The sequence below is a fragment of the Hemiscyllium ocellatum genome, chromosome 18, assembly GCF_020745735.1.
Source record: "Hemiscyllium ocellatum isolate sHemOce1 chromosome 18, sHemOce1.pat.X.cur, whole genome shotgun sequence".
NCBI lineage: Eukaryota > Metazoa > Chordata > Chondrichthyes > Orectolobiformes > Hemiscylliidae > Hemiscyllium > Hemiscyllium ocellatum.
Window position 1 is genome coordinate 52337479 of NC_083418.1, and position 10550 is coordinate 52348028.

Sequence of the window (10550 nt, forward strand, 5' to 3'; positions counted from 1 at the left end):
TTTCCTACTATTGAGAGCTGAGCCATAAGTGAGAGAGACTATATCTGGAGAGGTGAGTGATAGAAAAAGTCTGACATCTGGAGAGGTGAGGCAGAGAGAGATGCAGAGATTCTGATAGCTGAAGAACTGAGCCATAAAAAACAAAGCCTAGAGTTTGGAAATAGACCTTTTGGTCCAACTCGTCCATGCCGACCAGACATCCTAAGTTAATCTAGTCCCATTTGCCAGCATGTGGCCCATTTTCCTCTAAACCCTTCCTATTCATATACTCATCCAGATGCCTTTTCAATGTTGTTGTTGTACCAGCTTCCACCACTACTTCTGGAAGTTAGTTCCAGACACACACCACCCTCTGCAAGAAAATGTTGCCCCATGGGTCTCTTTTAAATCTTATTCCTCTCACCTTAAACCTATGTCCTCTTTTTGGATTCCCCACTCTGGGGAAAAGACCTTGACTATTTATCTTTCCATGCTCCTCATGATTTTATAAATCTCTATAATGTCACCTCTTAGCCTTTGACACTCCAGGGAAAAATAGCCCCTGCCTATTCAGCCTCTCCCTATAAACCAAATCCTCCAACATCCTTGTAAAGGTTTTCTGAACCATTTCAAGTTTCACAACATCCTTCCTTTAGCAGGGAGACAAAAATTGTACAGTATTCCAAAGATGGCCTAACCAATGCCACAACATGACCTCCAAACTCCTATATTCAATACACTGACCGATAAAGGTAAGCTTATCAAACACCTTCTTAGCTATCCTATCTAGCTGCAACTATGAACGTGCACTCTAAGGTCTCTTTGTTCAGCAACACTCCACAGGGACTTTACAATTAAGTGTATAAATCCTGCCTTTCCAAAACACAGCATCTCATATTTATTTTAATTTCATCTGCCACTCCTCAGCCTATTGGTCCATTTGATCAAGATTCTGTTCTGATCTGGAGAAACCTCCTCCACTGTCCACTAAAGTGGTAAATGGAGTTTAGTGTGGCGTTTGATAGGGTTCCCCACGGTAGGGTACTGCACAAAATACGGAGAGATGGGATTGAGGGTGATTTAGCGTTTTGGATCAAATTGGCTCGCCGAAGGAGGACAGAGGATGGTGGTTGATGGGAAATGTTCATCATGGAGTTTGGTTGCTGGTGGTGTGCCACAGGGATCTGTTTTGGGTCCACTGTTGTCATCATTTTTATGAATGAGGGTGTAGAAGGCTGGATTGGTGGATTTGCAGATGACATTAAGTTCGGGGGAGTTGTGGATAGTGCCGAAAGATGTTGCAGGTTACAGAGGAACATAGATTAGCTCTAGAACTGGGCTGAGAGGTGGAGAATGGAGTTTAATGTGGAAAAGTGTGAGGTGATTCACTTTGGAAGGAGTAATAAGAATGCAGGGTACTAGCTAATGGTAAGATTCTTGGTAGCGTGGATAACCAGAGAGATTTTGGTGTCCATGTACGTGGATCCCTGAAAGTTACCATCCATGTTGATAGGTTGTTAAAAAGGCATATGGTGTGTTAGCTTTTATTGGTAGAAGAATTGAGTTTCGGAGCCACGAGGTCATGTTGCAGCTGTGCAAAACTCTGGTGTGGCCGCACTTGGAGCATTGCATACAGTTTTGGTCACTGCATTATAGGAATGATCTGGAAGCTTTAGAAAGGGATCAAATGTGATTTATTGGATGTTGCCTGATATGGAGGGAAGGTCTTATTAGGAAAGACTGAGGGACTTGGGACTGATTTTGTTGGAGAGTAAAAGGTTGAGAGGTGACTTAATTGAGGCATATAAGATAATCAGATAGGGTGGACTGTGAGAGCCTTTTTCCTCAGATGGTGATGGCTAGCACAAGGGGACTTAGCTTTAAATTGATGAGTGATAAATATAGGACAGATTTCAGAGGTAGTTCTTTACTCAGAGTAGTAGAGGCGTGGAATGCCCTGCCTGCAACAGTCGTAGACTTGCCAATTTTAACAGCATTTGAATAGTCATTGGATAAACAGATGGATGAAAATGGAATTGGATAGGATAGATGGGCTTAAGACTGGTTCCACAGGTCGGTGCAACATCAGGGCCCGAAGAGCATGTACTGCGCTGTACTTTCTATTTCTATGAACTATGAATGTGTACTCCAAGGTCTCTTTGTTCAGCAATACTCCTCAGGACCTTACCATTAAGTGTGTAAGTCTCCCCTGATTTGCCTTTCCAAAATGTAGCACCTCACATTTATCTAAATTAAACTCCATTTGCCACTCCTTAGCTCCTCAGGTACTCTGAGGTAACCTTCTTCTCTGATCACGACACCTCCAATTTTGGTGAAATCTGCAAACATACTAACGATACCTACTATGTTCACATCTGAGTCATTTATATAAATGATGAAAAGTAGTGGACCCAACACCAATGTTTGTGGCACTCCACTGGTCACAGGCCCCCAGTCTGAAAGGCAACCCTCCACCACCACCCTCTGTCTTCTGCCTTCAAGCCAGTTCTGTATCCAAATGGCGAGTTCTCCCTGTATTCCATGAGATCTAACCTTGCTAGTCCAACCATCCCAGGAACAAGTCTAGTGAACCTTCAGTGTACTCCCTCAGTTGTTTAATTAGATGGTTGAAGATCTGCACTGCATCTCCACTTACCTGCCTTGGTTCAATAAATTGTAATACTCTTGACCAAAAAAAATCGTATCTACCTTGATTGTGGAAATGTTTAAAAGATAGTCAACAAATATTTTGTCCATCTTCACAGCAGTAAACACAAGTTGCATACCAGAAATAGAGGTTAATAAGGATTCTGAGTTAATTAATATCAGCAGAAAAGGTATTAGGAGAAATATAAGGGACTAAAAGATGACATTCCAAGACCTGATGACCATCATCCTAGAGTACTAAAAGAGGTAACTGCAGAGATAGTGGATGCATTGGCTATGATTTTCCAAAATTCCAGAACAGGTCAGCAAGATAGAAATTAGTAAATGTAACAGCATTATTAATTAAAGGAAGATGAGAAAACTATATGCCAGAAATACAACATTGGTCACAGGGTGTGTGCTGGACTCTATTGTTGAGGGTGTTTAACAAAGCAATAGAAAATCATAGCATAATATAGAATCAACATAGCTTTACAAAAGGAAATTGTTTGACAAATTCAGGTTTTCTTTTCAGGTTGTAACCAGTTCTCTAGACAAAGAAAAGCCACATTGTTCTAGACTCATCACCAGAGGAAACAAATTTTGGTTTGTCTGTTCGATCCCTTTATCATCTTAAAGACTTCAATGTAATTACCCCTCAAATTCTGATGATATCACCTTGGAACAGATGGCACTGAAACCCAGGCCTCCTGAATATAGGCTCACTGACACTGTGCCAAAGGAGTTCCTTACTTAATTTTCTATACTTAGTCAGTACTAACCTAGGAAACCTCATTTCATACTTGAACCTTCTATGTCCTAGTTATCATTCCGATGAACCTGTATAAACTTACTTCAAGGCCAACATAGTGGGGGAGACAATGGTGTAATTGTACTGTCAGATGGCCAGGATAATGTTTTGGGCACAGGTGATAAAATCCCACCACAGCAACTAGTGGAAATTAAATTTAATTAATAAATCTGGAACAGAAAACTAATCTCCACAATGGTGACCACAATGCGATCATCAATTGTCATAAAGACCCATTTGGTTCACTAATGCCATTTAGGGATGGAAATCCATCAACATGTCTTCTACTTCTCATTAACATGGCTTCCTCTTAACTGTGAGAAAGTGAGGACTGCAGATGCTTGAGATCAGAGTTGAGAGTGTGGTGCTGGAATAGCACAGCAGGTCAGGCATCATCCGAGGAGCAGGAGGATCGACGTTTCGGGCATAAGCCCTTCATCAGGAATGAGGCTTGTGGGTTCAGGCAAAGAGATAAATGAAGGAGTGTGGGGTTGGGGGAAGGTAGCTGGGAAAGCAATACATGAGGTAGAAGGTGATAGTCAGACGGGGCAGTGATGGACAGGTCTGGAGGATGCGCCAAGTTGGAGACTTGGGACTGGGATAATGTGAGGGGAGGGGAAATGAGGAAGCTGTTGAAATCCACACTTATCCCGTGTAGTTGCAGGATAATTCCAGTCCCAAACCTCCAACTTGGCCTGCCCTCCAGACCTGTCTGTTGCTCCCCCCTCTGACCTACCACCTTCTCCCTCACCTTCATCCACCTATCACTTTCCCAGCTACCTCCCCCTAACTCCACCCCCCTCCCATTGATGTCTCAGCCCCGACCCACAAGCCTCATTCCTGATGAAGGGCTTATGCCCGAAATGTCAATTCTCCTGCTGCTCTGATGCTGCCTGACCAGCTGTGATTTTCCAGCACTACACTCTCGACCTCCTCTTAATTCTGCTTTATTTTAACAAGCCATTGAGTTCAAGAGCGATTAGCAAAAAAATGCAGCTTTTGTCATAAATGCCCGCATTCCATAGAAAGAGTTAAAATCCTTCCTGAGGAACAGTGCCCAGACAGAACACAATAACTCCAGAGAGGAGAACGAATGTTTTTTTCCACTAATACACAACTCTACTAAGCAATATTGTCATTTCCAATTTATTTTCAAATGCAAGTTCCTTTTCTCGGATTTGATGGGATCTTAGAGATTCAATTATTCTATAGAATTATCTTGCTCCTTGTGCTCTGGAAGAATGATGCCATTAAATGAATAAATATGGATGAAAGATCTGAACTCCAGAAGTGAGGTGAGAATGACTGTTCCTGACTGAGTGTGGCATCAAGAAGCCCTAACAAAACTGAAGTTGATGAGATCTAGGGTCAAACTATTTACTGGTTGGAATCATACCCAGCACAAACATTGTATTTTTTGATAGTCACTTATCTTAGTCCAAGGACATGACTGCAAGAGTTCCTCAAGGTATTGTCCTAGTCATACTGATCTTCTGATTCTGCATCAGTTACCTTCCCTCCATCTTAAGGGATGATCATTAACAACTACACAATGTTCAGCAGAATCTACAATTCCTCAGATACTGAAGTAGCCCACGTCTAAAAGGTAAACTCTCGGCAGAGCAGGTAACGGCTGTCTGGTGGTGTTTTTTTGAAGTCGCGGGTATAGTCCAGTTAGTGTTTTTTAACAGTTAAAATTTAAAGTTTTTTTTAAGCGCCTAGCGGACCCGGAAGCTGGTGTCGCGCTAGGTTACCTGGGAAGGGTTTTTTTCCTTATATAAGTGCGCAGGGGAGGAACCCGAGGCACTACAGGTGTAGAGCCTCCCGCCCGCCCTCCTCCTCTAACCTAATAATAAGACCCGTTGTGGTAAGCAGGTAAGTTCTGCATTTTGCTTGTTTGTTTCTTTAGATCTAGTTTTTAAAGTTTACCTTTTAGAGGGATGGCAGCGAAGGCAGTGCAATGTTCCTCTTGCAACATGTATGAGGTGAGGGAAGCCATTAGCGTCCCTGCTGATTACACTTGCAAGAAGTGCACCCATCTCCAGCTCCTCCAAGACCGTGTTAGGGAACTGGAGCTGGAGTTGGATGAACTACGGATCATTTGGGAGGCAGAGGTGGTCATAGATCAGAGCTTTAGGGAAGTAGTTACTCTGAAAGTTATAGAGAGATGGGTGACAGTGAGGGGAGTGGGAGGAAGCAGCCAGTGCAGGGACCCCCTGCGGTCATTCCTCTCAAGAACAAGTATATCGTTTTGGATACTTGTGGGGGGATGACTTACCAGGGGTAAGCAACGAGGTTCAGGCCTCTGGCACGGAGCCTGGCCCCGTTGCTCAGAAGGGAAGGGTGGAGAAAGATAGAGCTATAGTTCTTGGGGACTCAATAGTGAGGGGCACAGATAGGCGGTTTTGTGGGGGCGACAGAGACTCACGATTGGTATGTTGCCTCCCAGGTGCAAGGGTACGCGATGTCTCTGATCGTGTTTTCCGGGTCCTTAAGGGGGAGGGGGAGCATCCCCAGATCGTGGTCCACGTTGGCACCAACGACATAGGTAGGAAGAGGGGTGAGGATGTCAGGCAGGCTTTCAGGGAGCTAGGTTGGAAGCTCAGAGCTAGAACGAACAGAGTTGTTGTCTCTGGTTTGTTACCTGTGCCACGTGATAGAGAGTCGAGGAATAGGGAGAGAGAACAATTAAATGCGTGGCTACAGGGATGGTGCAGGAGGGAGGGATTCCGGTTTCTGGACAACTGGGGTTCTTTCTGGGGAAGGTGGGACCTCTATAAACAGGATGGTCTACACCTGAACCTGAAGGGCACCAGTATCCTTGGGGGGAGGTTTGCTAGTGCTCTTTGGGAGGGTTTATACTAACTCTGCAGGGGCATGGGAACCTGGACTGTAGCTTTATGGTACAGGACCTTGAGTGTAGGGAGGTTAGGAACAAGGCATCGATCTCGAAGGAGGGTGCCTGTAAACAGAAAGGTGGCTTGAAGTGTGTATACTTCAATGCCAGATGTATAAGAAATAAGGTAGGTGAACTTGCAGTGTGGGTTGGTACCTGGGACTTCGATGTTGTGGCCATTACAGAGATGTGGGTAGAACAGGGGCAGGAATGGCTGTTGCAGGTTCCAGGGTTTAAATGTTTTAGCAGGGTCAGAGATGGGGGTAAAAGAGGGGGTGGTGTGGCATTGCTTGTCAAGGATAGTATTACAGCGGTGGAAAGGACGATGGAGGAAGACTTGCCATGTGAGGTCGTTTGGGCTGAGGTTAGAAATAGGAAAGGTGAGGTCACCCTGTTAGGAGTTTTCTACAGGCCTCCCAATAGTCCGAGAGAAGTAGAGGAAAGTATTGCGAGGATGATTCTGGAGAAGAGTGAAAGTAGCAGGGTGGTTGTTATGGGGGATTTTAACTTCCCAGATATTGACTGGGAAAGCTATAGCTCGAGTTCATTAGATGGATCGGTGTATGTCCAATGTGTGCAGGAGGGTTTTCTGACACAATATGTAGACAGGCCAACAAGAGGTGAGGCTATACTGGATTTGGTTCTAGGTAATGAACCAGGCCAGGTGTTAGACTTGGACGTAGGTGAGCACTTCGGGGACAGTGACCACAACTCGGTGACTTTTACTTTAGTGATGGAGAGGGATAAGTGTGCACTGCAGGGCAAGAGTTATAGCTGGGGGCAGGGAAATTATGATGCGGTGAGGCATGACTTAGGATGCGTGGATTGGAAAAATAGGCTTCAAGGGAAGAACACAAATGATATTAGATTAGATTAGACTTACAGTGTGGAAACAGGCCCTTCGGCCCAACAAGTCCACACCGACCCGCCGAAGCGCAACCCACCCATACCCCTACATTTACCCCTTACCTAACACTATGGGCAATTTAGCTTGGCCAATTCACCTGACCCGCACATCTTTGTGACTGTGGGAGGAAACCGGAGCACCCGGAGGAAACCCACGCAGACACGGGGAGAACGTGCAAACTCCACACAGTCAGTCGCCTGAGTCGGGAACCAAACCCGGGTCTACAGGCGCTGTGAGGCAGCAGTGCTAACCACTGTGGAAATTGTTCAAGGAACACCTATTGGGTGTCCTTGATAAGTATGTACCAGTCAGGCAGGGAGTAAAGGGTCTTGTGAGGGAGCCATGGTTTAATAAGGAATTGGAATCCCTTGTGAAAGGGAAGAGGGCGGCCTATGTAAAGATGAGGCATGAAGGTTCAGTTGGGGCGATTGAGAGTTATAAGGTAGCCAGGAAGGATCTAAAGAGAGAGCTAAGAGCAGCGAGAAGGGGACATGAAAAGTCCTTAGTTGGTAGGATTAGGGAAAACCCAAAGGCTTTCGATAGGTATGTCAGGAATAAAAGGATGACTAGGGTAGGTATCGGTCCAGTCAAGGATAGTAGTGGGAAGTTGTGCGTGGAGGCGGAGGAGATTGGAGAGACACTAAATCAATACTTTTCGTCAGTATTCACTCAGGAACAGGACACTATTGCTGATGTGGATATTGAGTCACAAGTGATTAGAATGGATGGCCTTGAGGTATGTAGGGAAGAGGTCTGGGGAATACTGGAAAGGATGAAAATAGATAAGTCCCCTGGGCCTGATGGCATTTATCCTAGGATCCTCTGGGAAGCTAGGGAGGAGATTGCAGAGCCATTGGCCTTGATTTTTATGTCGTCATTGTCTACAGGAATAGTGCCAGAAGACTGGAGGATAGCGAATGTGGTCCCCTTGGTCAAGAAGGGGAATAGGGATAGCCCGAGTAACTATAGGCCAGTGAGTCTCACTTCTGTTGTGGGCAAAGTCTTAGAGAGAATTGTAAGGGATAGGATATATGAACATCTGGATAGGAATAATGTGATCAAGGATAGTCAGCATGGTTTTGTGAAGGGCAGGTCGTGCCTCACAAACCTTATTGAGTTCTTTCAGAAGGTGACTAAGGAGGTGGACGAGAGTAAAGCAGTAGATGTGGTGTATATGGATTTTAGCAAGGCATTCGATAAGGTACCCTATGGTAGGCTAATGCAAAAACTACGGAGGTATGGCATTGAGGGTGCATTAGAGGTTTGGATTAGGGATTGACTGGCTGGAAGGAGACAGAGGGTAGTAGTTGATGGAATAGGTACATCTTGGAGTGCAGTTACTAGCGGTGTTCCACAGGGTCTGTTTTGGGACCATTGCTGTTTGTCATCTTTATAAATGATCTAGAGGAGGGGCTTGAAAGCTGGGTGAGCAAGTTTGCGGATGACACGAAAGTCGGTGGAGTTGTGGACAGCGAAGAAGGATGTGGCAGGTTACAGCGGGATATAGATAAGTTGCAGAGCTGGGCAGAAAGGTGGCAAATGGAGTTCAATGTAGCTAAGTGTGAAGTCATTCACTTTGGTAGGAGTAACAAATTCACCTGGACTGTCTCAGACTCCTCCCTCCCCTTCCTAGACCTTTCCATTTCTATCTCAGGCGATCGACTCAACACAGACATCTACTATAAACCGACTGACTCCCACAGCTATCTGGACTACACCTCCTCCCACCCTGCCCCCTGTAAAAACTCCATCCCATATTCCCAATTCCTTCGTCTCCGCCGCATCTGCTCCCAGGAGGACCAGTTCCAACACCGCACAGCCCAGATGGCCTCCTTCTTCACGGACCGCAGATTCCCCCCAAACGTGGTCGACGATGCCCTCCACCGCATCTCCTCCACTTCCTGCTCCTCCGGCCTTGAGCCCCGCCCCTCCAACCGCCACCAAGACAGAACCCCACTGGTTCTCACCTACCACCCCACCAACCTCCGTATACAGCGTATCATCCGCCGTCATTTCCGCCACCTCCAAACGGACCCCACCACCAGGGATATATTTCCCTCCCCTCCCCTATCAGCGTTCCGGAAAGACCACTCCCTTCGTGACTCCCTCGTCAGGTCCACACCCCCCACCAACCCAATCTCCACTCCCGGTACCTTCCCCTGCAACCGCAGGAAATGTAAAACTTGCGCCCACACCTCCTCCCTCACATCCCTCCAAGGCCCCAAGGGATCCTTCCATATCTGCCACAAGTTCACCTGTACCTCCACACACATCATCTATTGCATCCGCTGCACCCGATGTGGCCTCCTCTACATTGGGGAGACGGGCCGCTTACTTCCGGAACGCTTCAGAGAACACCTCAGGGACGCCCGGACCAACCAACCCAACCACCCCGTGGCTCAACACTTTAACTCTCCCTCCCACTCCATCGAGGACATGCAGGTCCTTGGACTCCTCCACCGGCAAAACATAACAACACGACGGTTGGAGGAAGAACGCCTCATCTTCCGCCTGGGAACCCTCCAACCACAAGGGATGAACTCGGATTTCTCCAGTTTCCTCATTTCCCCTCCCCCCACCTTGTCTCAGTCGGTTCCCTCAACTCAGCACCGCCCTCCTAACCTGCAATCTTCTTCCTAACCTCTCCGCCCCCACCCCACTCTGGCCTATCACCCTCACCTTGACCTCCTTCCACCTATCACATCTCCATCGCCCCTCCCCCAAGTCCCTCCTCCCTACCTTTTATCTTAACCTGCCTGCCACCCTCTCCTCATTCCTGATGAAGGGCTTATGCCCGAAACGTCGAATTTCCTATTCCTTGGATGCTGCCTGACCTGCTGTGCTTTAACCAGCAACGCATTTTCAACTGTGATCTCCAGCATCTGCAGACCTCATTTTTTACTTGGTAGTGTGGATGAGCAGAGGGATCTTGGTGTCCATGTACACAGATCTCTGAAAGTTGCCACCCAGGTAAATAGTGCTGTGAAGAAGGCATATGGTGTACTGGGCTTTATTGGTAGAGGAATTGAGTTCCACAGTCCTGAGGTCATGTTGCAGTTGTATAAGACTCTGGTGCGACCTCATCTGGAGTATTGTGTGCAGTTTTGGTCGCCATACTATAGGAAGGATGTGGAGGCATTGGAATGAGTGCAGAGGAGGTTTACCAGGATGTTGCCTGGCATGGTAGGAAGATCGTATGAGGAAAGGCTGAGGCACTTGGGGCTGTTCTCATTGGAGAAAAGAAGGTTTAGGGGAGATTTGATAGAGGTGTACAAGATGATTAGGGGTTTAGATAGGTTGACCATGCGAAC